General features: G+C 49.2%; 1 long non-coding RNA gene across 2 annotated transcripts in view; it reads right to left on the reverse strand.

Annotated features, from left to right (window-relative positions):
• Nucleotides 1–26,978, reverse strand: part of LOC102240193 — a 29,109-nt gene extending 2,131 nt beyond the window's left edge. The window contains exons 1-4 of one of the 2 annotated variants that reach the window (XR_313279.2): nucleotides 26,642–26,978; nucleotides 25,749–25,818; nucleotides 23,038–23,307; nucleotides 17–105 (exon numbers count right to left, since the gene is read on the reverse strand). This is a non-coding gene — a long non-coding RNA (uncharacterized LOC102240193). The remainder of the gene's footprint in view (nucleotides 1–16; nucleotides 106–23,037; nucleotides 23,308–25,748; nucleotides 25,819–26,641) is intronic. The other variant, XR_001361074.1, reaches the window with a different exon arrangement.
• Between the last annotated feature and the right edge of the window lie 291 nt (nucleotides 26,979–27,269).

Raw genomic sequence — 27,269 nt, forward strand, 5'->3', positions numbered from 1 at the left:
CAAAGCCCCAGCTCACCTGGGAAGGTACAGAGTGAGGAGGGCGTCCAGGTACAAGCTGGGGCTGGGAGGGCCGGCAAGGGCAACCTGGGGGCAGGAGCCAAAGACCTGGGAACCGAACCGAGGGTGGAGGCAGGTGTCTAAGAGGCTCCACGACACCCCCATCCCCACTATAGGAAGCCCTATCTTCTGGGCTCTTCGCCTCCCTGAACACCTCCCAGCTCTGGGGGCTGCAGTGGAAAGACCACGGCATCCAGCATCAGAAGCCACCTGGTAGCTGGTGCATGTCATTCCCCGACCGGGCCTCAGTCTCCTCCTCCTCAGAATGGAGGTGGGGTGGGAATAAGCCCAGCTTGACCATCTGCTGTCGGGTGGATCCTGGGACTGTGCACACCCCTGGGCAGGTTTTCAGCTCCACTCCTTTCTCACCACCACGCAGGGTGGCCTCCTCCCCTCCCTCCACCTCCTCTCCACCCCCCACCCCCGCCCCCTTCACCCTGGGCCCTGGCACCGCACTCCATGCCTATTTAAGGCAAATCTCCTGATCTCCTTTTAAATAACATTCTCTCCTTGTTATGCAGAAGACAAGCAGGGCTTCGGGAAAGAGGAGGAGAGCCCCAAGTATCCCATCGGAGGCTGGAGGGGGAGGGGGGTATGGGGGCAAGAGGCATGGCTCCCTCCTCCCACTGTGAGCTTGGGAAAGTCCTTGCCCCCACCCCCGCCTCCACTTTGGTCCCCTCACTTCTTAGGCCCTGGATTGGCTAGAACCTCTTAGAGGGGCTGAGACAGCCCTCACTACCTGGGGGTGGGAGGATGGGGAATGATGCTAGCCCCCAGGCCCTGGGTGGGGGGGTGGGGTATGCTTGGGTGAAGAAGTGGTGCAACCAGGGTGGTAGTGAGGGGAGAGGGAGGATCTGGGGTAGGATTGAAATCTGATCTCACAGCCTGCCCAGTGTGAGGATGAAACACAACTGCTCTTTGGTTTTAGAATCTGAGGCTCAGAGAAGCCAAGAGACCTGCCCAAGGCCACACCGCCAGTGAGCGGAAGGGTCTCTATGCGACACCCGACAGTGACTCTTGTCAGGCACCAGGCCTCACTCAAAGCCCCTGCACATACTCTTCTGCCCGTTTCACCTCTCAGGCGGAGCCCCGACTCCTGCCTTCTGCCTCCCTCCTCTTTTCCGCAGGCCCACCACGCTTCTCCCCTCCTCCTGGGTTCCTGCCCCCCCCCCCCGCCCCCTACCTTCCCACTGCAGGACCCAGCAGAGCCCTTCCCAGCAGCTCAGTTCTTTCTCTTTGAGGCCCAAGGCCCTACTCTCCTGATGCCTGCTCTCCCCTCTTCCCAGTCTTTCTCCAGGTGGCCCTCCCCAGCCTCCCATCTCAGCCCCGCTAATCCCCCTGTGGTCCTCACATGACTGAGCCGCCCTCTCCAGGGTTCAAAGGGAGAGGGTCAGGGATCCTTTGCAGATCATGTTGCCTCCTCGGGTCCAGGCACTCATTCCTCAGGCACGTGAGCCACAACAGGCTGCGCCCCCCCCCCGCCCCGCCCCCCATCAGTGTCAGGCTGCGGCTGGACTCGGGTTGGGGGACAGAGTGAGGGAGAAGGCCTGGCCTCTTCTTCCTCCGAGCACTGAGCGCAGAAAGGGCCAGATCGGTCAGCTGGTCCAGTGGCCTCATTTCACAGATGAGCAAACTGTGGCCCAGGGAAGGGGAAGGGAGGCCAGGGGTCCCACTATGAGACAGAAGCCAAGCTGGTGTGGACTTGATTCCTGGGGGAGGAGGGTCTATTATAGGAGGAGATTCAGCTCCTTGTTTAATGGGGGTGTCCCTGAGCTTCCCAGGGTCTTTCTAGCTTGGTTCTACCATTAACCCATTGTGTGCCCTTGGGCAAGCCCCTTTTCCTGTTTGGGCCTCAGTTTCTTTGTGTAAAACAGATGGGTTGGATAGATGATAGCTGAGGTGCCATCCCATCAGCCCAGCCCTACTCCCCCAGGCCTCTTTTCTAGGCTCCTGTTCTGGCGCAGGCCACCTCATAGCTCACCAAGATTGCTCCGACAGCCTCTGCTGGCCTCCTCCGTTCTCTTCCCCTCTGACTAACCCACACACACATCGCTCAGGTAACCTCCTGAGGCTTGGGAACCTCCCATGGTGCCCAGGGGCCTCCCTCAGAATAAGCCACCTCATCACCTGGCAGTCGGCACATCTCGCCTGCAGTCCGACCCTGGACTCAGTTCCTCCTGTGCCGAGGGCACTAACAGCCCCTCAACTCGGGGGACTGTGGTGCGGACACGCTACCCGGCACTCCTGGCTCTCTGTGCTGGACAGGCTGCCCGTCCCACTCTCACTCTCCTTCATTCAAATCGGTGAGGTCCCCTCAGGCTGGCCAGGTCCCACTACCTCCTCGCGAGGCCACCGTCTGGGGCCCATCAGAGGTGACCCCGCCCACTTGGAGCTCCCACCGGCTGGACTCCGCTCGCCTGCCTGCACCTGCAGCTCCCACCACCCGGTGGGCAGTATAGAAGGGGGGCTCCTAGAGAACCAGCTGGCAAGGCACTGGCTGAGGGAAAGGCTGGGCCTGTGGGCTGCAGCTCACTCCCCTACCTTCCCCCGAGCTCTGTTTTTGACACAGATTATCTTTGACCTTCAGAGACATCCTCAGCACCAACTTCAAAAAAAGCTCATAGTTGGGCCTCAAGGCAGACTCTTAACTGGAGGTTTTAGACCCTGTGTTGCCCTGTTCAGGTGATTCGCGAAATCAGAAAGACTCACAAAGCTTCCCGGGTTAGAGCATCATCCCACTACTTCCCCCGGCCTCTGTTTTTGACACAGATTATCTTTGACCTTCAGAGACATCCTCAGCACCAACTTCAAAAAAAGCTCATAGTTGGGCCTCAAGGCAGACTCTTAACTGGAGGTTTTAGACCCTGTGTTGCCCTGTTCAGGTGATTCGCGAAATCAGAAAGACTCACAAAGCTTCCCGGGTTAGAGCATCATCCCACTACACCGAGGTTGCAGGTTCAATCCCCAGTCAGGGCACACACAGGAAGCAACCAATGAATGCGTAAGTAAGCGGAACAACAAATCGATGTTTCTCTCTCTCTCTCTCCCTTCCTCTCTTTCCTCTAAAATCCATCAATAAAAATAAATAAAAAGAGGAGAAAAAGAAAGCAAGCTTCCCCCAAAGACCCAGGAAGTGGTAGCTGGTAGAAAATCCATGTTATTAGAAGAAACTGCTAAGGGAAGAGAAGCCAGACCTAGGAGCTTAGAGACCACCCACTCTGGGGTCTGAACACTGCTTCAACCACTGGTAGGGCCTCCAAGCCTCAGTTTCCTCATCAGTAAAGTGGGGACAATACTACCTATTAGATAAGAATTAGATGATGCATGCAGAGTGCTTAGCTCATGGCTTGGTACCTCATATATGCTCAAAATATGCTAGCGATAAGCCTTATTGATGACAGATGGACCCAGGCCCCCAGCTGAGGGTGGGGAGGAGGGCTGTGGAGAAGCAGGGAGGCACCAAGGCACAGGTTGCTTAGCCAGAGGTGGGCAGCTGGTTAGAGGCTAGAATAAAACACAAAGTCCCCAGCCTGTTGCTAAGCAGTCTATATACATTACCTCATTGAAACCTCAGTCTCTTCCTCAGTCAAAAATAAGGGTTTGGAACAGAAGCTTCCTAAGGCTTTTCCAATTCAGCGAGTACTTGTAAAAGGTTTTCTGTGTACAAAGTATTTTTCACTTTGTAGTCAACCTATAGTCCTGTGTGTGTTGTAATAGTTGCAACAGTCACACAACTAGATCTGGGACAGGAACCAAGAGGAAGGCTCCGTCTTCCCCCAGGACCTGGTGGCAGAGGGTTCTGAGAGGGGTGGGTGAGACCTGAAGCTCCACCCAGGGCCCAGGGAGGGGCATGGCCCTTGGAGACGACGTCATGGAAGCTTGGCTCTGGCTCCTGCCCTGCGTCCGGTTCTGCCGGGCTATGCCGAGGCCCAGAGGCCTGGGTCTGGAACTCATCAACCCCACCTGTCAGCCCTCCATGGCTGGCTCGCTGGCCTTTGGTTATCACTAAGGAGAGTGTGGCTTCAGTCCAGGGGCCCCAAATCCCTTCCCTGCTAGCAACCTTAGGGCAGGGAGATGTGTTCCCACCAGCCAAGCAGCCCCAATTTGACTGAGCTGTTATATGACAGGCTCTGTGAAATACGCAAAGACCTCACTATTCATAAATATTTATTGAACACCTACAGTGTGCCTGGCCCTGAGCCGGCTGCAGGGAATCAGACAGACATTCCTATTTACTCTAGTAAAATAAGCTGTAAAGGAAAGCTACGTGTGATGGGAAATAAAAGAGAGGAATTCGCTTTACTCAAGGAAAACAGAGAAGGCCTTTGAGCGGAGAGAGGATGCATAGCTGGGAAATGCATTCCAGAGAGAGGAAAGGGCCCCCGAAGGACCCCGAGATAGGGACATGCGGCGTATTTGAGAGCCACAGGACCAGTGTGAGGTGGGCACACAGTAGGCTCGCCCTCAATAAATGCCAGCTGAACAAATTAACCAACGATCACAAGGATTCCTGCTTCCAGCCAAGGTGGAGCAACAGGGACTGGACTGACATTCCCACTTAAAACAACTGAAATGCCCAACAAAATATATGAAACAAAGGCCCTAAAGACATTGAACGCCAGATGACGAAAAATATACGGTGTCTCCCCAAAATGTATACACACTTTGAATCATTATAAAGGCAGTGTTTATTAAAATACATTTCATTTTTGGGGGGTGCGGATGGGAGCAGGCTGGAAGAGGTTAATGGGGGGAAAAGGAGAACCTATGTAATACTGTCAACAATAAAGATTTTAAAAAAGACATTTCATTCTCAAAACTGAGCTATCCTCTGTTACAGGTTAATGGGGGGAAAAGGAGGACCTATGTAATACTGTCAACAATAATGATTTAAAAAAATACATTTCATTCTCAAAACTGAGCTATCCTCTGTTACAGTGCCCATACATTTTTTGGGGGACACCCTGTAGTGACTCCTGTGAGTCAGAAAACAAATGTGGTGAGCCCCACTTTACTGCCCGAAGCTTCCAGACCAGGGCAGGCAGGTGGAGTCTGGTGGTCTAGGCCCTGGAAAGGTGACGCTAGGGGTCTGGGGTCACAAGGCAGAGACTGAAAAGGCAAGAGCCGCACAGAGAGCTCTGGAGCTCCTCCGAGGGCCCCTCTTCAGTAACTCAGCGCAGTGCCTCCATGTGAGGGAACCACTGGAGGCACAGGGAGAACCATGCAAAGGAATTAGCACAATCCTGGGAGTTGACGCAGGGCTGGGAGCAGTGCTGGTTCCCACAACCAGAGTGAAACCTCACAATTAATGGGGCATTGAGTGGAGCACGCAGAAGAATTTTTGGCTCAAAAGTAGGTCAAACTAAATGCTGTTCTGGCCCCACCTAACAAAAACAAGATCTGAAAGGGCCAAACTATTTTCAAATGACTTTTGTACCCCAGAACAAAGCTCAAGAAGATTTATACAAATACAAAAATAGCGCCCAGCAAAACAAAATTCACAATGTCTGGCAACCAATAAAAATTAGCGTGTAAATAAAGAAACAGGAAAATATGGCCCATGATGGAAAGAAAAACCAATCAATTGAAACCTACCCAGAAATTTCACAGATGACAGAATTAGGAGACACGGACATTAAAACAGTTATTAAAACTCGATTGCATATGTGCAAGAAGATAAAGGAAAGAGTGCTGTGTTAAATAGAGATATAGAAGATATTTTTTTTTTAAATATATTTTATTGATTTTTTTTTTGGTGCAAGAAGATAAAGGAAAGAATGCTGTGTTAAGTAGAGATATAGAAGATATTTTTTTTAAATATATTTTATTGATTTTTTACAGAGAGGAAGGGAGAGGGATAGAGAGTCAGAAACATCGCGCTCTATCCACTGAGCCAAACCGGTTACGGCAGAAGATATTTTTTAAAATATATTTTTATTTATTTCAGAGAGGAAGGGAGAGGGAGAGAGAGATAGAAACATCAATGATGAGAGAATCATTGATTGGCTGTCTCATGCACGGCCCCTACTGGGGATTGAGCCCACAACCAGGCATGTGCCCTTGACCAAAATTGAACCCGGGACCCTCAGTCCACAGGCCGACGCTCTATCCACTGAGCCAAACCAGCTAGGGCTAGAAGATGTTTTTTAAAAGACTTAAATTGGAAGAGAAAAAAAAAAAAAGACTTAATTGAAATTCTAGAGATGAAAACTATAATGTCTGAGATAAAAAATACACTACATGGATTAATGGAACATTAGACATGGCAGAAAATTAGTGAACTTGAATACATAGTAATAAAAACTATCTAGGGGAGTGAGGGAGGAGGGTGGGGTGGGAACTGGGTGGAGGGGAGTTATGGGGGGAAAAAAGAGGAACGAACTTGAATACATAGTAATAAAAACTATCTAAAATAAAACAGAGAGAAAAAGCTTAAAAAAGTATAATAACGCCAGTGAGCTGAGACAACTTCAAGTGACCTAATATCGACGTGTAATTGGAATCTCCAAAGGAGGGAGAAGGACAGAAAAGATTATTTGAAGAAAAATAAACTGAAACATTTCCAAATTTGATGAAAACTATAAATCTACAGACGTGAGATACTTAATAAACCCCAAGCACAATAAACATAAAGAAACTACCAAGCTCTGATCCTCCCTGTCAACAGGCAGCCCCTCTTGTTGTGCGGTGCCAGCCCCGTCTGACACATAATGGTTCAGGACTGGGTAAGGAGATTTGGCCACACTGTGTGCCTGGTCACCAGGGCAACTTTTAACTCTACAACGCGGATATTGTTGTCATCAATGACCTCCTCATTGAGCTTAACTTCATGGTCTACATGTTCCAGTATTATTCCACCCATGGCAAGTTCAATGGCCCAGCCAAGACTGAGAACAGGTAGCTTGTCATCAATGGAAGGCCCATCCCCATCTCCCTGGAGCAAGATCCCACCAACATCCAATGGGGTGATCCTGGTGCTGAATATGTTGTGGAGTCCACTGGTGTCTGCACCACCTTGGAGAAGGCTGCGGCTCACTTGAAGGTTGGAGCCCAAAGGGTCATATCTACGCTCCTTCTGCTGATGCCCCACGTTTGTGATGGGTGTGAAACATGAGAAGTATGACAATTCCCCCAGGATTGTCAGCAATGCCTCCTGCACCACCAACTGCTTGGGCACCACTGGCCAAGGCCATCAGCCGTGACAAGTTTGGCATTGTGAGGGACTCACGACCATCGTCTATGCCATCACTGCCACCCAGAAGCCTGTGGAGCAGCGGTTCTCAACCTGTGGGTCGAGACCCCTTTGGTGGTCAAACGACCCTTTCACAGGGGTCGCCTAAGACCATCCTGCAGATCAGATATTTACATTATGATTCATAACAGTAGCAACGTTACAGTTATGAAGTAGCAACGAAAATAATTTTATGGTTGGGTCACAACGTGAGGAACTGTATTTAAAGGGCCAGAAGGTTGAGAACCACTGCTGTGGAGGGTCCCTCTGGGAAGCTGTGGTGTGATGGCTGAGGGGCTGTCTAGAACATCATCTCTGTTCCTACTGGTGCTGCCAAGGCTGTGGGCAAGGTCATCCCTGAGCTGAATAAGAAACTCACTGGCATGGCCTTCCATGTCCCTACCTCCTAATGCAGTGGTTCTCAACCTTCTGGCCCTTTAAATACAGTTCCTCACATTGTGACCCAACCATAAAATTATTTTCGTTGCTACTTCATAACTGTAATGTTGCTACTGTTATGAATCGTCATGTAAATATCTGATATGCAGGATGGTCTTAGGCGACCCCTGTGAAAGGGTCGTTCGACCGCCAAAGGGGTCGCCACCCACAGGTTGAGAACCGCTGACCTAATGTATTGGTTATGGATCTGACCTACCATTTGGTAAGAAAGATTTCGAATATGATGACACTAAGAAGCTGGGGAAGGAGGCATTAGGGGGCCCCCAAACGGCATCCTGGGCTGCACTGAAGACTAGGTTGTCTCCTGTGGCTTTAACAGTCACACCCACTATCCACCTTCAATGCTGGGGCGTATGTTTCTTTTTGGGGGGGGGCGGGGAGGCCTTATATTGCCCTCAACGACCACTCTGTCAAGCTCATTTCCTGGTGTGACAACGAATCTGACTACAGCGACGGGGTGATGGACCTTATGGCCTCCACGAAGGAAGGGTGACCTGGACGACCAGCCATACCCAGAACACAAGAGGAAAAGAGAGGCCCTGCGCTGCTGGGGAGATCTTGCCCCAACTAAATCTCTCAATACACTGAGAATGTCTCATCTTTGACACAATTTCCATCCCAGACTTCCTGAAGAAGGGGAGGGGCTTAGTATGTACCATCAATAAAGTACACTGTACCCAGACAAAAAAAAAAAAAGAAGAAAGTATACCACCCAGCCAGTGTGGCTCAGTGGTTGAGCATCAACCTATGAATCAGGAGGTCAGGGTTTGATTCCCCATCAGGGCACATGCCCGGGTTCTAGAGGATATTGAGGCCATTGTTGTTGCGAGAGAGTAATTAAGCGTTTGGCCTTGAGTGTCTGAGTGTACCCCAATTTGGAGAAATTTTTAAGGAGACACCCTAGAGGTGTCTTGGGATCCGGCCTGGACTCTGAGGCTCCCATAGTTGAGGGGTTTCCCGCTCTCCGAGATTAGAGACAAAGCACCAAGGGAGGCGTCCCCCCGATTGGTACAGAGTCCCGGCTCTGGGTTGGGGTCTGAAGAGGACCAAGGACGTCTCCTTTGTCCTCAAAGAGACCGGACAGTAGCCCTCTGAGGGCGGAGGAGTTCTCTCGGCACGGCCGTGACTAGGACGAGAGGCTCCGGACGGATCTCGGAGAGCAGGAAAGGAAGGGGGAAAGGTTTCCCGTGCAACTTACTGGAGACGGAGTCCGAGGGAAGTCCAGGCCGAGGTCCGGGGCGGCAAACCGGGGAAGTGAGCCGGACCGGCCAATCGACTCGGACCCCGGCACCTCAGAGTCTGGGAGTTAGCCCGGGCGAGCTGCCGCTGCCCACTGCTTCCCAGGTCGTAAGAGGAGACCGAGGCGAGGATCGTCCGAGTCCGAGACCCACTCCCGGGTTTCGGCACCAAATATTAGGTTTTACGCCGCCGCAAGGAAAAACCGTGAGTCCAAACAGAGACCAGATTAAACAGGCTTTATTGGGAGCACACGGGCGGGTTCACCAGCTCGGAGAAGGGAGCAGGAGAAGCCGCGCCAAACTGGAGCAGGGGCAAGTTTTTATGCTTTTCTGGGGTAATTGTTGCTGGCAGAAACTGGTGGCAGGGGAGCATTCCAGGGTCAGGTGAAACGTCTTTCTCTCACATTGATCTCTCTCCCCCTCCTCCCTCCCTTCCACTCTCTCTTAAAATCAATGGGAAAAATATCATCTGGTGAGCATTTTTTAAAAAAAGAAATCAATATTTTAAAAAAGAAAAGGAGGAGATGTTCAAGAAAGTTTGAAATGGGAGATGTTTAAAAAAGTCAGTTTTTGAACGTCTTCCATCTAGAACAATTTGGTTCTCAACCAAGTTGTTCATGGAAAATGTCTTGGTTGTTGAACAAAACTTCGGTTCTTGACCCAACAACCTTGCTGATATCTGTATGATCAGTCAGGTGTCTCTCAGGCTACAAAGGAGAAAATGTGTGAGTGTGAGTCAGTTTATTGATAATCTTCAAGTACTTAACATCTCAGGAAATTGTGCTCTGAAAATGTGTGTGTGTGTGTGTGTGTGTGTGTGTGTGTGTGTGTGTGTGTTTTGCTTTGGGGGATCTGGAACAGATTAATTCAATTTACATTATTTCTAAGGGGAGGGGGGAGGGAATGATTCCATTTTCAAACAATTCCTTTCTGGAACAGCCTTCCAAATGAATTAAGTTTGAGAACTGAGGTTCCATGGTAGTACCATCCTGCAGTTCAGGGAAACTGAGGTTCAGTTTATTGTCCCAGGTCACATAACTGATAAGTGGTAGATCTCTCTGTCTGATGACAAATGAACTATGATCATCCTAAAAATCGTTTCCTCCTCTCAACCTTCTGGTTTCTACCAGCAGCACCACCAAGCCCCCAGGCCTGAACCCCTGCCGTTTCTTCCAGCGTCAGTGTACCAGGACAACCAGCAATAGGGCTGGAGAGTAAAAAGAAAGTTAAGAAGGGTAGTAGTGTCTTTGAGACATTGGTCACGCGAAGGTGAGCACAGGAGTAGGTCATCCACATATTGCAGGAGAGTTGAGGGTTTTAGTTGGCATTCTCGGAGATCTTTTGCCAAAGCCTGGCCGAAGAGGTGGGGACTGTCTCTAAATCCCTGGGGTAGGACTGTCCAGGTGAGTTGCTGGGCTGAGTTGGTAAGGGGGTCCTCCCAGGTAAAGGCAAATAAAAAATAGGAGTCCGGGTGTAGGGGGATAGTAAAGAAGGCGTCCTTGAGGTCAAGGACCGAGAAATGGGTAGTAGAGGGAGGTATATGTGAGAGGAGGGTATAGGGGTTGGGGACGACTGGAGAGATAGGGATTACAGCCGAATTGATGATACGGAGGTCCTGAACCAGTCTATACTGCCCGTTGGGTTTTTTGACTGGGAGGATGGGGGAGTTACAGGGGGAGTTGATGGGAATGAGGAGCCCCTGGGTTTTTAGCTTGGTGATTATGGGGCTAAGGCCTAGCCGGTGAGTGCGAGAGATGGGGAACTGGGGGCGGTTAGGATAGGAATGAGGAATTTTCAGTTTTATGAGGGCTGGTGTATGGTGCCTGGCCACAGAGGGAGTTTCAATATTCCAGACTCCAGGGTTTACTTCGGGTAGAAGAGGATGTGAAGGAGGGGAGGGGGCGTCGGACATATAGTCCAGGAGAACAGCTATGAGGGGGTGGTCCGAGGAGGAGAAGGTTATGGATGCGTGGAGTTTAGTTAAAATATCCCGCCCCAGTAGGGGGACAGGGCAAGTTGGGATTATGAGGAAGGAGTGTGAAAAAAGGCGGTCTTGGAACTGGCAGGCTAGGGGAGTTGTTTGCCGGGGGGTTGAGGGGGACCCATCTATCCCCGTAACTGAGATCTGGGAAGGAATACTAAGGCCCGAATGAGAGGGGAGGACCGAGTAGGTAGCCCCCGTGTCTACCAAAAAGGAGATAGACTTACCCGCTACCTGGAGAACTACCCTGGGCTCGGCGAGGGTCACCGGAGTCGTGGAGCCAGGGCCACTTCATTCGTCCGCCAGCCCGAGGAGCTCCATTGCTGGGTATACCTGGTTCTCAAGCCCCCCACATGGAGATGTAGAGGGCCGAGCCAGGGTCGGACAGTCCGACTTCCAGTGCCCGGAGCGTTTGCACAGAGGACAGGGCTTTGTCGGCGGCCGGGGCTGGGGGCACGATTTGGCCCAGTGGCCTTCCTTGCCACATTTGAAGCATGCCCCTGGTGGGGATCGGAACCCACCCTTTGAGGCCTGGCGCTGACCCGATTCCCCTGCCGGCCGCAGAGCCGCTACCAGGGCCTGGGTCTGGAGGGATACCTTTTCACGGAGCCGTTCCTGTCGGGCGGCTTCTGCCGTCTCCTCCCGGGCATTAAAGACTTTAAAGGCCATTTTTACCAGATCCTGTATGGGGGTTTCAGGGCCCTCCTCAACCTTTTTTAGTTTCTTTCTGATATCGGGAGCAGATTGGGAAATAAAGTGTGAGGCCAGGACAGTAGCCCCGTTGCGGGAGCTAGGGTCGAGACGGGTGAATTTTATGAGGGCTTCTTGAAGGCGGTTAAGAAAAAGGGCAGGGTTTTCGTCAGCTTGTTGGGTGATTTCTCTTAATTTATCATAGTTTACCACTTTATTGGAGACAGCATCCATCCCTCTGAGGAGGTATCTTAGCAGGGTGTTACGGTTAGGGATGTTAGAGCCTTGCCCGGTCTGGTAATTCCATAAAGGATCCTCCCGGGGAACAGCCTGCTCTCCTATGGGGACAGTGGGATCTACTTCATGGTCCCGGTCAGCCTGGTGTCGAGCCGCGGCGATGATACGGTCGCGCTCATCCGGGGTGAGGGAGGATGAGAGGATGACATGTATATCATGCCAGGTTAAGTCATATGTCTGAGTTAAGTATCGAAATTCTTTTATATATGAGGTCGGATCAGCCGAGAACGACCCTAGGCGTTTTTCAATTTGGGAGAGATCTTGGAGTGAGAAGGGGACATGAACCCGGACCAGACCTTCGGCCCCCGCCACCTCGCGGAGGGGGCAAAGAGTAGCCGGGGTCGAAGAATGTGAGCGGGTATGAGAGGCAACCGGAGAGGGGAGCGAGGATGGTTGAGGTTCAGGTTCCTGAACCGGGGATTCCGGGGGAGGAGAAGGGGCAGAGGGGGTTTCGGGGACGGCAGGAGAAGTCGGAGGAAGGGCAGCCCGGTCAGGGGGACGGTAAGGAGGAGGAGAGGAGAGGAGGTCAATGAGGTCAGGGTTATCTGTTGAATCAGAGGTCTTTTGGGGAGGAGGGGCTGTGGGTGAGTCGGAGTTTTTGGAAGAAGGTGGAACAGTGGGAAGAGGGGGGTTGCTGCTGGCCAGGAGTATCTGGCGGGTTGAGCAGGGAGAACAGAGGTCGGGGCGGGAACGTATGTCCCAAAAAGCCTGGACGTAGGGGACCTCAGAATCTTTGCCCGTGCGCCGGCAGTAATTGTCTAAATCTGTGAGAACATTGAAATCAAAGGTGCCAGTGGGAGGCCAGCGGGACTGATTGTCTAGAGGATATTGAGGCCATTGTTGTTGCGAGAGAGTAATTAAGCGTTTGGCCTTGAGTGTCTGAGTGTACCCCAATTTGGAGAAATTTTTAAGGAGACACCCTAGAGGTGTCTTGGGATCCGGCCTGGACTCTGAGGCTCCCATAGTTGAGGGGTTTCCGCTCTCCGAGATTTAGAGACAAAGCACCAAGGGAGGCGTCCCCCCGATTGGTACAGAGTCCCGGCTCTGGGTTGGGGTCTGAAGAGGACCAAGGACGTCTCCTTTGTCCTCAAAGAGACCGGACAGTAGCCCTCTGAGGGCGGAGGAGTTCTCTCGGCACGGCCGTGACTAGGACGAGAGGCTCCGGACGGATCTCGGAGAGCAGGAAAGGAAGGGGGAAAGGTTTCCCGTGCAACTTACTGGAGACGGAGTCCGAGGGAAGTCCAGGCCGAGGTCCGGGGCGGCAAACCGGGGAAGTGAGCCGGACCCGGCACCTCAGAGTCTGGGAATTAGCCCGGCGAGCTGCCGCTGCTGCCCACTGCTTCCCAGGTCGTAAGAGGAGACCGAGGCGAGGATCGTCCGAGTCCGAGACCCACTCCCGGGTTTCGGCACCAAATATTAGGTTTTACGCCGCCGCAAGGAAAAACCGTGAGTCCAAACAGAGACCAGATTAAACAGGCTTTATTGGGAGCACACGGGCGGGTTCACCAGCTCGGAGAAGGGAGCAGGAGAAGCCGCGCCAAACTGGAGCAGGGGCAAGTTTTTATGCTTTTCTGGGGTAATTGTTGCTGGCAGAAACTGGTGGCAGGGGAGCATTCCAGGGTCAGGTGAAACCTGCGGTCAGTCCTGCGGTTTGGCCATTTCCAGGAGCCATTTGTCCGGCAGGGACTTTCCACCGGGGTGGGGTGGTTTCTGGACGTCAGTGTGGTGAGGTCAGTTTCTCACCGGCCCAAGAGAGGGAGGGGGTCTTTTCGCCCCCGGGGCAGGGTGCCAGCGAATACCGGACAGTCTTGGTTGTTGAACAAAACTTCGGTTCTTGACCCAACAACCTTGCTGATATCTGTATGATCAGTCAGGTGTCTCTCAGGCTACAAAGGAGAAAATGTGTGAGTGTGAGTCAGTTTATTGATAATCTTCAAGTACTTAACATCTCAGGAAATTGTGCTCTGAAAATGTGTGTGTGTGTGTGTGTGTGTGTGTGTGTGTGTGTGTGTGTGTTTTGCTTTGGGGGATCTGGAACAGATTAATTCAATTTACATTATTTCTAAGGGGAGGGGGGTGGGAATGATTCCATTTTCAAACAATTCCTTTCTGGAACAGCCTTCCAAATGAATTAAGTTTGAGAACTGAGGTTCCATGGTAGTACCATCCTGCAGTTCAGGGAAACTGAGGTTCAGTTTATTGTCCCAGGTCACATAACTGATAAGTGGTAGATCTCTCTGTCTGATGACAAATGAACTATGATCATCCTAAAAATCGTTTCCTCCTCTCAACCTTCTGGTTTCTACCAGCAGCACCACCAAGCCCCCAGGCCTGAACCCCTGCCGTTTCTTCCAGCGTCAGTGTACCAGGACAACCAGCAATAGGGCTGGAGACGTGGGGAGGGGGCCAGGCAGGTGGGGGGAGGGAGGGAGGACCTGACTGCTTCATGGATTTAATGTTGCTACTAACTTTTTTTATTTTTTAAAATATATTTGTATTGATTTCAGAGAGGAAGGGAGAGGGAGATAGAAACATCAATGGTAAAAGAGAATCATTGATCAGCTGCCTCCCACATGCCCCCCACTGGGGATGGAACCCACAACCTGGGCATATGCCCCTGACCAGAATCGAACCTGGGACTCTTCAGTCCGCAGGCCAACGCTCTATCCACTGAGCCAAACCAACTAGAGCGCTACTAACTTTTTAATCCCAACTTTTAAAAAAATACTTTTTTTATTGATTTTAGAGAGAGAGGAAGGGAAAAGGGGAGATAGAAACATTGATCAGCTACCTTCTGCACACTCCCTACTGGGGATCAAGCCCGAGACGGGAGCCCCGACCAGAATCGAACTAGTGACCTCTGGGTGCATGGGACGGCACGCAACCAACTCAGCCACACTAGCCAGGGCATTGCTACTTTTAATCCCAACCTATTCAGAGTTAAACTGCCAGAAGGTTTGAGGTTAAATTGCAAGGGGTTTGAGGTAAAACATACTCGGCTTCCAGTCCTGTCCTGACTTCCCTACATTCCTGCTCTGTGATCTTGGGGCAGCTTCTAAACCTCTCTGAGCCACATGTGGAAAAGGGATTTAACCTTTTGGGTTAGAAATCTTGTGAGGGGAGATGGATTCTTCTAGCAATAGACAAGGCTCAGGTCACCTGCCCCCACCACACTTACTCCATCCATCCCTCTGAGGCTAGTTTACTTCAAACCATTTGAAAAATACACTCAACCTGATCAGATGGTGACATCTTGTAATGCCTGCTTAAGTTTACCTGCCTGGGATGTTCTTCCAGGAAGTCTAGTGAGCGCAGTGAGACAACCCCCACTCAGCAGCTAAATGGAGCTCTTCGGCAACATCCCCTTCTTCCTAAGCCTTTCACATGCTAATGCGCACTGTGGACCTCCCAGAGCTTTTGGGAGGGGAGGGGGGAATGGAGCCTCCCAAACTTACTCCCTGCAGCACCGCCCAATATCTCCCGAGAAGGCGCGCACCGCCTGCTATTCACTCACCTTGGGCAATCTGTTTCATAATCTCTTAGCTCCAGCCTCCCATTTCCAGCCTCCGGAGACAGATTTCCTACCAAATCCAGCTTTCCTCTCCATCCAGTCCTGCTGCCCTCCGCCCGGCCCCCGGATTCACGGTCCCTCCCTGGCCCCCTCCCACCAAGCTCTGTGAGGCCCAGTGCTTGTCCTTCTCTCCACCTCCCGATGACCTTGGTCGAGCTCACACCAGGGCCCTACGTGGACCCAATTCTCCTTGTCTTTTTACCTGACACTCCAGCCAAACCAGGCCCTCACACCCTGAGTTTTCCCACACCCATGTCCTTCCCTCTGCCTAGAATGCCCCCAGCTCCCCCACTTCAGGTTCGGGCTCCAGTGCGGAGACCTCCCACGTGCCTTCCCAGCTGGCCTGCCTGCAGGCTGCTTCATCACTGGTGCGGTCCAGTGTAGTCTTTGATATCTAGTAGGTGCTCATAAATACCCGGAGTTGGAAAGAATGAGTCTAATCCACCTGCATTATACAGCGGGGGCACAGAAGTGACTGAGGGGGCCTCCGCAGGGCTCCTCTGTGAGCTAGGCTTTCTCTGCCATTCACTTTGGAAAGGAAGTCCCCCAGGGGCCAGGTGAGTCACCTTTCTCTGGGAAGACAACTGTCTAGAGCTCACGATATAGACTCCAGCAAAGATGTTGAGTGGAATCCTCTTGTCAGCTGGCCCTTTGGGGTCCCAGACTGCACTATCCATTCTGAAAGCCCATGGTTCCTACTCTGTTTCTGTCTTCCTGCTGGCATTCCGTAATTACCACCACCACCACCACTGTCTGAGGCAGAAGCGGCCTGAGGAATTATCCATCCAGGGGGCCCACAAAGGCTTCACAAGGTGCTTAACCTCCCAGGCTGTGTGCACAACTCTGTATGTCTGTGGATTTCTGGAGCCAGCATCCAGAGATGCCACCTGAGTCTCAAAGGGAGTTGAGGGGAGGGCAAGACCCAAATGAGATACAGAACAGTTATCTGTCTGGCCTCTCATTATAAAGGTGTTAATACATGTAAGGTTCATATTACTATACCTGAGTTGGCTCACAGCCTGGTTTTGTAAGTAAAAGGTGTTTTTTTAATAGATAACTTAAAAAAATTTTTTTTAATTATATTTTTAATCAGAGAGGAAGGAGAGAGATAGAAATATCAATGATGAGAGAATCATTGATTGGCTGCCTCCTGCACGCCCCCACTGGGGATCGAGCCTGCAACCTGGGCATGTGCCCTTGACTGGAATCGAACCCGGGACCTTTCAGTCCGTAGGCCGATGCTCTATCCACTGAGCCAAACAGGCTAGGGCAGTAAAGCTTTATTTGAACACAGCCATGCACATGTTTTTGTAAGGTCTGTGGCTGCTTTCCCACTATAGCTATAGAGTAGTTGCAACACAGATGTAATTGTATAACTCACAGAGTCCTCTAGGGTTGGTTGCCATTATGATGGTGGTGATACAGATGAACAACAGTAGGCCTCAAGCTACATAGCTAGTGATCTGGGGGTATTTATTTATTTATTTATAAAATACATTTTTATTGATTTCAGAGACAGAGAGAGAGGAGATAGAAACATCAATGATGAGAATCATTGATTGGCTGCCTCCTGCATGCCTTCTACTGGGGATCGAGCCCACAACCTGGGCATGTGTCCTGACCAGGAATTGAACCTCAACCGCCTGGTTCATGGGTCGATGCTCAACCCTGAGCTATACCAGCCAGGCTCAAGGATTCTATAACAAACCTGCTGTGACCTCCAGTACGAGCTATTGGGGACGGAGGAGTGGGTAGGGAGAAGCTGACTTTATGGCTCTGCAGAATGACCTCACTGTCTCCAAGGTCCGAAGTGATTAGACCTGTGTACCTTTGATACCTCATTTGCTCCAGTCACATTGGCCTTCCTCTCCTCTGTCAAATGCACACATTTTCTTCCTACCTCAGGACCTTTGCATATGCTGATTTAACTGGCTTTTTCTGTCATTCAGGTCCCAGCTCAGATATCACCACTCTCTTCTGGGACCAAATCACTCTTTATGCTTACATGGCACTTGTAAGCAAAGTATTTTGTCTACTTGCTGTTGTTTTTGTTGGTCTCCCTGAACGTAATGTGAGGTTTCTGTCTCATTCACTGCTGGAGCCCAGTGCCTAACAGTGGGTTTTCTTATGTTACTCAATAACTGTTTATTAAATGAATGAAATGATTCTTGAACAGAGTGTATCTTCTCTTCCTGGCTCTGTAAACCCACTCACTGAGCCACATTTCCCTTCTCTGAGCCTCAGTTGCCTCCTATGTAAGGTGGACTATGAAGTTTAGATGAGAAGCTCCTAGTCTTTTGGTTTGAACATTCTATGACATGAAAGCACTGCCAGGGGCCTGACATTGGTAGGAGATAATAGGTTGGGAGATAATAGGTTATATTTGACTATGAGCCTCAGTCCCAGCCCAGGCCCTGGGGACAGATGGTAACATCTCTACTGAGGGATGAAGGAAGGAAGAGGTGAGGGAGTAGGAGGAAGGGAGACCCAGTATCTGGCAGGCAGGGAAGGCTCTGAGAGCTGCAGGCCCAGGGCCAGGAAGGAAGTGCCCAGAAAAGGGAGGCAGACAGGAAGTGGGAGCAACCCCACCTCAGAGGCATGCCTTTGAGCTTCAGAGTTGTTTGAAATTTGTATTACAAGTATGCATTAATTTTTTTTTTGTGTGTGTGTGTTTTATTAAATTTATTGGGGTGACATTGGTCGACATGACCATGTAGGTGTCAGGTGTGGGTTTCTATGTTACAAGATCTGTATATTTGAGTATGTTTTTAAAAATTGATTTTAGAGAGAGAGAGAAATATCAATTTGCTGTTCTATTCACTCAAGCATTCACTGGTTGATTCTTGTATGTTCCCTGACCAGAGATCACACCCGATACTTTGGCGTGTCAAGATGACACTCCGCCCTAGCCAGTTTGGCTCAGTGGATAGAGCAGGGGTGGGCAAACTTTTTGACTCGAGGGCCACAATGGGTTCTTAAACTGGACCGGAGGGCCGGAACAAAAGCATGGATGGAGTGTTTGTGTGAACTAATATAAATTCAAAGTAAACATCATTACATAAAAGGGTACGGTCTTTTTTTTTTTTTTAGTTTTATTCATTTCAAACGGGCGGATCCGGCCCGCGGGCCGTAGTTTGCCCACGGCTGGGATAGAGCATTAACCCTTGGACTGAAGGGTCCCAGGTTTGATTCTGGTCAAGGGCACATATCTCAGTTACAGGCTTGATACCCAGTCCAGGTCGGGGTGTGGGCAGGAGGCAACCAATTGATGTGTCGCTCTTACATCAATGTTTCTCTCTCTGTCTCTCCCCTTCCTTCTCCACTCTCTTTTTGTTTTGTTTTTTTCCTTCTCCACTCTCTTTAAAAATCAATGGAAAAATATCCTGGGGTGAGGATTAACAACAACAACAAAAGATGACACGTGCCCTTTGACCCAGCAATTCCACTTCTAGGAATCTCCCCACAGGTAGAGAAGTTTGTGTGAAATGACCCATGTCAAGGCTATGTACAGCAGGCTTGTTTGAAACAGCAAGACTGGAAACAATCTAAATGTCCACCAAAAAGGGACACGCTAAAAAAAAAAAAGAGGAGGCAAGCTAGATAAACCAGGGCAAATCCACAAAATGGAGTATTATAGAGATGTTAAAAATAACATAGCCAGTCTGTTAAGTGCTGATGTGGAATAATCTCCAAGGTCTCTCTTAAGTAAAAGAAGGCACAGAGCAATGTATACAGGGTGTCTACCATTTATATGAAAAGCTATACACACACGTTTATAAATACTCAGAATACCCCTGGAACTTGTACTAGTTGCCAGGGGATAGGGTTGAGGGGAGCCTTAATGTTCAATCTATATATATAAAAGCGTAATATGCAAATCAACCAGATGGCGGAATGACTGCTTGCTATGACAACACTGACCACCAGGGGGCAGACACTCAACGCAGGGGCTACCACCAGCCCGCAGGCCCCGATTGCCCAATCAGGGCCTGCCGGCCAACCTCTCGGTCCCTCCCCCTGGCCAGCAGGCTCTGATTGCCCAATGGGGAAGGGGAACAGGGGGTGGCGGTGGGTATGGGTGGCACTAGGCCAAGATGGGTGCGAGTGAGTGGGGCCCTGATTGCCCCGCTGGTCGCCCCACACACAGGGCGACCAGCCTTGGCAGCAGGGGGCGGGGCCGGCTGCTGGCAGCTGGGAAAGATTGGCCCTGATCACAGGCCAGGCCTCGGGACCCTACCTGTGCACAAATTTCATGCGCAGGACCTCTAGTATTTTTATAAAACTGAGTTAAAACTCATATAACATGAATCATTTTAACCATTTTATTTTTTTAAATACATTTTATTGACTTCAGAGAGGAAGGGAGAGGGAGAGATAGAAACATCAATAATGAGAGAGAATCATTGATCGGCTGCCTCCTGCACGCCCCACACTGGGGATTGAGCTCGCAACCTGGGCATGTGCTCTGACAGGAAATCGAACCATGACCTCCTGGTTCATAGGTCAATGCTCAACCACTGAGCCGCACCGGCCAGGCCATTTTAACCATTGTAAAATGTACAATTCAGTACATTCAGTGTTGTCTAACCATCACCTCAATGTAGCTCCAATATTTTCATCACAAACAAACACCCCAAACACCACTGCCTCTATTAGCAGTTACTCTCTATTTCTCATCTCCTAGCCCCTGGCAACCACAAATCTACTTTCTGTTTCTACAGAATTGCTGATGATTCTACATATTTCATATAAATAGAATCATATAGTTTTGGGGTCCAACCCCAACAGGTCCAGGGGTCCCCAAAGGTGTGGACGGAGTTGGTGAAGAAGGAAGGACACAGGGCCAGCATTCAGTTGATCAGCATAGCCAGGTTCCTCTAGCCAGGTTCTGTCTTGGATCTCCAGTCATGTTCTGTCGCCAGGTGCTAGTCAGGTTCTCTTGCCATGTTTTCTTGCTAGGTTCTCTCGCTAGGTTCTGTGTCTAGGTTCTATGTCTAGGTTCTATGTCTAGGTTCTGTCTTGTTACATCTGTATTTATACCAGTTGATTCCAATCCTATCAATCTCTATTCCAAAGGTTAGGGCGTTTCTTATCTCCATTCCAGGGAGTAAAGATTATGTAGCTTAAACGTGATTGTTTGTAGTTAAAGTGATTAACTACCCGCCTGGCACTTAGTTAAGGGGTTTTATCCCCTCCCTAACCTCAGGGAAAAATCCCTACCTGGGGAAACAACCCTTCTCGGAGAGGTGACCTTGGTTAAAACACATAGCGCCAAGAAGGTGAGCAAACATATTAAGAACAGTATGCCATATACGCCAGGTCCCTTGAAACAGCAAGGATGGACCGGCTCCCGGCAATATAGTATGCGACCTTTTGTGCCTGGCTTTTTTCACTTAGTATGCTTTTGAGGTTCATCCACGTTGATCCTTTTCACGGATTTTTATATTCCACCAGAGGCCCGGTGTACAACATTCGTGCAGTGGGGTGTAGGGGGGAGAGAGTCCCTCAGCCCAGCCTGCACCCTCTCACAGTCTGGGACCTCTCAGGGAATGTCTGACTGCCGGCTTAGGCCCACTCCCCCTAAGCTGGCAGGCAGACACCCCCCGAGGGGTCCTTAGCACTGCCACGGAGGTGGGAGAGGCTCCCACCACTGCCACTGTGCTTGCCAGCCATAAGCCCGGCTTCTGGCTGAGTGGCGTGCCCCCTGTGGGAGCGCACTGACCACCAAGGGGCAGCTCCTGCGTTGAGCATCTACCCCCTGGTGGTCAGTGCGTGTCATTGCGACTGGTCGTTCCGCAATTTGGTCAATTTGCATATTAGCCTTTTATTATATAGGATTGTATATATGACTATAACACATTTTGATTATTCATTGATGGACATTTGGGTAGTCTCCACTTTTTGGCTATTGTGAATAGCACTACTCTGAACACTCATGTACAGGTCTTTGTTTAAATATCTGTATTCAATTATTTCGGGTACATATCTAGGAGTGGAATTGTTGGGTCATCTGGTAATTCTATGTTTAACTTTCTTAAGGACTGAAACTGATTTTAATATTCTTTTGTACCTTGTGAATCTTATACTATAAGTACCATGACAAATATTAGCTTTTCTAGAAACAAAGAAAAATATACATATAAAATGAAGGTGCACATTTATTTAAAAAAAAAAACTTACTGTATAAATACAAGGGATTATTGCTAGATACAAAATTAGCAAATACTTAGCTAGAGGATTCCTGGGAGAAAACTGCATTTTGGACTTACACTTCAATTTGTTTGTTTCATTGTAGTTCCATTGGTGGAATATAGGGAGACCTGAGTTCAAATCTCAGTCCTGACAGTTATAGCTGTGCATCACTATATAGGTTACCTAACCTCTTTGCATCACAAATGTAAAATACAGAAAAATCACCTGTCCAGCCAGCTGTGAGAGCTGAATGAGTTCTGAGACATCTTATGCCTAGCTCTGAGCCTGGCACACAGCTGGCAGCCTAGGTTAGCAGCCTTATGCAGGCAGGGTTTGGAAGCTACTCTCTTCTATCCTGAGATCTGTACTCTGCAGCCTTTTTCACATCAGCTTCTCTGATTCCCCACATGCTCAAAGAATTCCTGCAGCCCTAACCAGTTTGGCTCAGTAGATAGAGCGTCGGCCTGTGGACTGAAAGGTCCCAGGTTCAATTCCAGTCAAGGGCATGTACCTTGGTTGCAGGCACATCCCCAGTAGAAGATGTGCAGGAGGCAGCTGATCGATGTTTCTAACTCTCTATCCCTCTCCCTTCCTCTCTGTAAAAATATCAATAAAATATATTTAAAAAAGAATTCCTGCAGGCCTGGCCCTGCTGAGCAGAGTCCCCCTCCCACAGTATTTCACCACCCCTAGTGTCCGTCCAGAGTAGAAGATGAGGAGGCAGCTGATCGATGTTTCTAACTCTCTATCCCTCTCCCTTCCTCTCTGTAAAAATATCAATAAAATATATTTAAAAAAGAATTCCTGCAGGCCTGGCCCTGCTGAGCAGAGTCCCCCTCCCACAGTATTTCACCACCCCTAGTGTCCGTCCAGAAGAGAGGCCAACCAGAGTGTGAGGGGACAAGAACCAGAGTCAGGTGCTGGCAATGGGGCCTGCTGTCTTCCAAGGACTACCCTATGATAGGGAGCATGGGTTTGCTCTATGGAGCTATAGAGCTCAGGGCCACATATATGGAGGAGTTGCCTAAAGGAACAGGGAGACAGATTTGGGTTTAACCAGAGGCACACCTTAAATTTTTAATTGAAAGGACATAATGCCAAGCACTGTTGTGTAATTCTACACAAACTGTCCCCATTTCACAGATGAAGAAATTGAGGCTCAGAGTCCTTAGTCACTTTGCACAAAGTCACAAAAACAAATATAAAGTGTACCAAGGTTTGAACCCAGGCCTGTCTCAGTCTAGAACTTGGAAGCTCAGCTTCTGTGCTAAGAGGTCAATGGCCAAGTACTTGACATATGTTAATTATCACTAATCATTACCTGATAACAATATTGCTGTAAGTAGAGCTGGAGGTGTAGCAGTAGGATGAGCCGTTTGGGGCGGGTGAAATTGCTTTTCCCCAAGTTCAGGCCAAGGCTGGATTAGTCTTTGGTGGAGATTCGAGTGTTTGCTGCAGGCAGTTGGATTCAGGTCCCAGGGTTCTAGTTGCTAGGGTACCAGGAGATTCCTAAGGTCTGCCCCTAGAAATTTGGATGTAGTTGTTTTCGCTGGGCCACAGGAGTCTGTCTTCTTCAAAAGGCAATTCTGGTCTGCAGCCAAGTGTGAGGTCCATTGACTTGTGTGACCACTAGGGCCCCTTCTAATACAGATTCTATGATCTGCAATGCCCACCTCAGGGGAAGCATACTGCCTCCTTAAATCCCTGAAGTCTAAGAGAGAATGAGTGCAGCTGCTCCCTTTCCCTTATGAATCAGAGGCTTTTTGGAAGGCAAAAAAGACTGTAAAAGGAGCCTCACTGGCACCTTCAGTGGGGAAGGTAGAGCCGGCTCATCCTCCCTCCTTGCCCCTCCCCACCCCACTCTATGCAGAGCCAGTCCCCAGAAGATTGTCATTTGCCCCACTGGACCCTGGGTCAAGTACAACTATTCCTACTTTCAGTCCCTAGGTCTTTCTCGGAAACTGTCTAGTGGGGCCAGCTTCCTGGCATGCCAGGCAATTCTGCAATTTGTCTGGCGTGGGGGGCCCTCTCTCAGGCTCTGAGAGACCTGCAACTCAGGCAGGGAAGCAGGCCAGAGTGGCATTCTCAGTGACCTTTGGTTCCCTGGGAAGGACTCGAAAACAGTAAAAGTTTAGCAAGTGCCATTTAATCGTTGCCAGGGCCTTTTTTTTTTTTTTTTTAAACACACACTTTCTAAAGGATAAAAGATCATTTGAGGGCTCCATATGAAAATATCTGTGATTAGTTTGGTTTTTTTTCTTAGAAAGAAAACTTCCAAGCTATCTGCCTTTGAAATTAAATAGAAAGTATAAAATGAATTCAGTGCCTGGCTGTGTGACCTTAGATGTTGATTTCAGCCGCTGAAACTCAGTTTCCCCATTTGCAAAGACCACTGGCCCAGTGGTTGGATAGGAACTGGCAGTGGGGCGGGGGCTCTGGCTGCAGAGAGGGAGGTGTAAGTTGGGAACCCAGAATCTAGGCCAGGAACCTTTGACCTGCCCAGACACCCCTTTTGGGTTTCTGATTGTTGTTTTTTAATCTTTTGCTTACTTTTCAGGTTCCTGGCATCCTACTCTCTGTCCCACTTTGGGAGAAGGAAGAAAAAGCAGTTATTGACATGTTAGTATAAAAATACCCCTCTCAGGGATTTTTTCCATGGTAACTCAAGCCTTTCATTCATTCAATATTCATTCCTAAACCCCCTCCACCAGGACCTGAGCTGGGCACTGAGAATTCAAAGATCAGAAAAAGATACCACCCCTGTCCTCGGGGTCCCCCCCTAATTTTCAGCCACATGGAAACAGAAAAAATAACATTATGTGCAGGGAGGGCAGAGACACTGCCTCTTGGGAAGACTGGGTTCGAAGTGAAGTTCTTGGTTCTATTCCTTTGCTGATTTTATAATCACTCCTCTTGTTGCCTTAGAGCCGTGGTCGGCAAACTGCGGCTCACGAGCCACATGCGGCTCTTTGGCCCCTTGAGTGTGGCTCTTCCTAAGCCTTAGGAGTACCCTAATTAAGTTAATAACAATGTACCTACCTATATAGTTTAAGTTTAAAAAATTTGGCTCTCAAAAGAAATTTCAATCGTTGTACTGTTGATATTTGGCTCTGTTGACTAATGAGTTTGCCGACCACTGCCCTAGAGCTTTGAGGCCCTCATAGAACTTCCAGAGCTGGGATCTCATTTAACACTCAAGAGAGCCTGGATAACACTCAGGAGAGCCTGAAAGGCACCTCCCGTTTTACTATGAGAAAACAAAGCCACAGGGAGATTAAACGACCTGCCTGTGGTCACGTAAACTCAAACCCCGGCCTTCTGACACAGTTTTTTGTTTTTTTAGAAATACTGTTTGCTTTGGATTTGAACTTGGGATCTAGGTAACTGTGTGGCCCAGAGTAAAGGAGGCAAGGGGAGAAGGAGAGAGCTCAGGAACTTTGGGTTGAAAAGACCCAGTTTTCGATCTTGACCTGCATCACCTTTAAATTAGCAGTAGGATCAAGGGTAATAATCACAATCAACAAGAGCTTACCAGGAGCTCTTACTTAACTTGTATAACACATCCTTGAAGTTGTGCACTGTATTCCCATTTTACAGATGAACTCGTTGATACTTAGCTGGTAGGCTGCCCAAGGTCACAGAATCAGAGTCCTGTCGCAGGGCTATTTCACATTTTCCCCATCATCCATGTCATCCACTAGTAGCTAGGCAAGTTCCTGAATATTCCTGGGTCTCAGTTTTCTAATCTTTAATTAGGAATAGCAGGAACAATGGGAAGATTAAGTCAGACTGCACATTAACTGCCTGGGGCAGGAAGGCGTAGGTACTTTATAAATGTCAGCATCCAGCCCCCTTCCCTTCCTGAGACCTCTTACACCAAGGGGAGCTTAAACCTGTAAATGCCAAGAAAATACACCTTAGCTACAGCCCAGCCTTTGGGCTTCAAGGTCACCCTCTCTACCCGCCTTCTCATTGCCCAGGCTTTCTTGATGGTGGGGAAGCTGAGGTTAGAAAGTAGCAAGACATACATACCCTCAGGATGCTGGGTGGGTCCCAGGGCAGCATTTCTCAGGAGTGAGGCCATCTGAATCTTTTCCATCCCCTAAGAATAAAACACCAAAGGATAATGTATGTACAGTAAATCAAAGAGAAAGGGCCATATACCCCAGATAACCCAGAGGCCCCAGGAATGGTCCAGTATCATTTCAGCGAAGGGTTATTGAACATCTACCACTGCAAATGCCCATCCCTCATCAAGTTCTCTGCAGAAATGGAAAGGTGAGGCTGTATTCACTTAGCAGGGTTTGTGGATACTTCTCAGAGTCAGAGATTTTCACATCTGGTAGGTGAGACTGCAAGACGAGGTATTCCCAGGCTCAAGAGGACACAGAGAAGGCCCTATGAGAGCATTTGGGAAGGGGTGTGGGTGGGGAAAGATCAGGAAGCTGGGGAAGGGATGGGGGGTGGCCTTAGGCCAGTGATGGCGAAACTTTTGAGCTCGGCGTGTCAGCATTTTGAAAAACCCTAACTTAACTCTGGTGCCGTGTCACATATAGAAATTTTTTGATATTTGCAACCATAGTAAAACAAAGACTTATATTTTTGATATTTATTTTATATATTTAAATGCCATTTAACAAAGAAAAATCAACCAAAAAAATGAGTTCGCGTGTCACCTCTGACACGCGTGTCATAGGTTCGCCATCACTGCCTTAGGCAAAGGGAACAGAAATGTGAGAAGCTCAGAGGTAATGGGAAGCCTGGCACCACGGGAGGAGGGGGCACTGAAGAGGTTGCTAGAGGCTGGCTACCAGGTCAGAGTTGGAAGAGACTGAGTTAAAAGTTCTCACCCGCCAGGCAGTTGGCCAGAGTTGTATACCCTGAACTCTTCTCTCTAGCCCCATTTGCATCAACTGGATACTCACACCAGGGTGGGTGGGACCTTTGCGTTTACATAATCTCCCAATCCCTCTGGAGTCAGAGATTCTTCCATTTCAGGGGCTGTGGGGATACAAGGAGGAATAAGACAGGTGCTGCCTCCAATATGCTTAAAGGCTGGCCACAATCCAGGAAGCTTTCTGAAGCAATAAGAATCCTCGTATAAGGTGTTTCTCATGAAGGCAAAAGAGAATAAAACTGGAAAGAATGCAAATGTCTAATAACAAAAGATGTCAAATTGTGGCACATCACCCTAGCCAATCTGGCTCAGTGAAAGGGTTCCGGGTTCGATTCCGGTCAGGAACATATGCCTGGGTTGCGGGCTCAGTCGCCAGTAAAGGGCATGCAGGAGGCAACCAATCAATGATTCTCTCTCATCATTGATGTTTCTCTCTCCCTTCCTCTCTGAAATCAATAAAAAAATGTATATTAAAAAAAATATACATGGGGGTTAACAATAATAAAAAATTATGACTGAATAATTTTAAGAAATGCTCATGACAAATTTAAGAAAAAGGGGGTTCTGAAACTATAGATCGCAAATTTATGCACGGACAAAAAGATTAGAAGGAAATATTAATAAATTGCTCTCTAGATGGCAGATTGTTTCCTAAA

This window comes from Myotis brandtii, unplaced genomic scaffold (assembly GCF_000412655.1).
Source record: "Myotis brandtii unplaced genomic scaffold, ASM41265v1 scaffold144, whole genome shotgun sequence".
Taxonomy (NCBI): domain Eukaryota; kingdom Metazoa; phylum Chordata; class Mammalia; order Chiroptera; family Vespertilionidae; genus Myotis; species Myotis brandtii.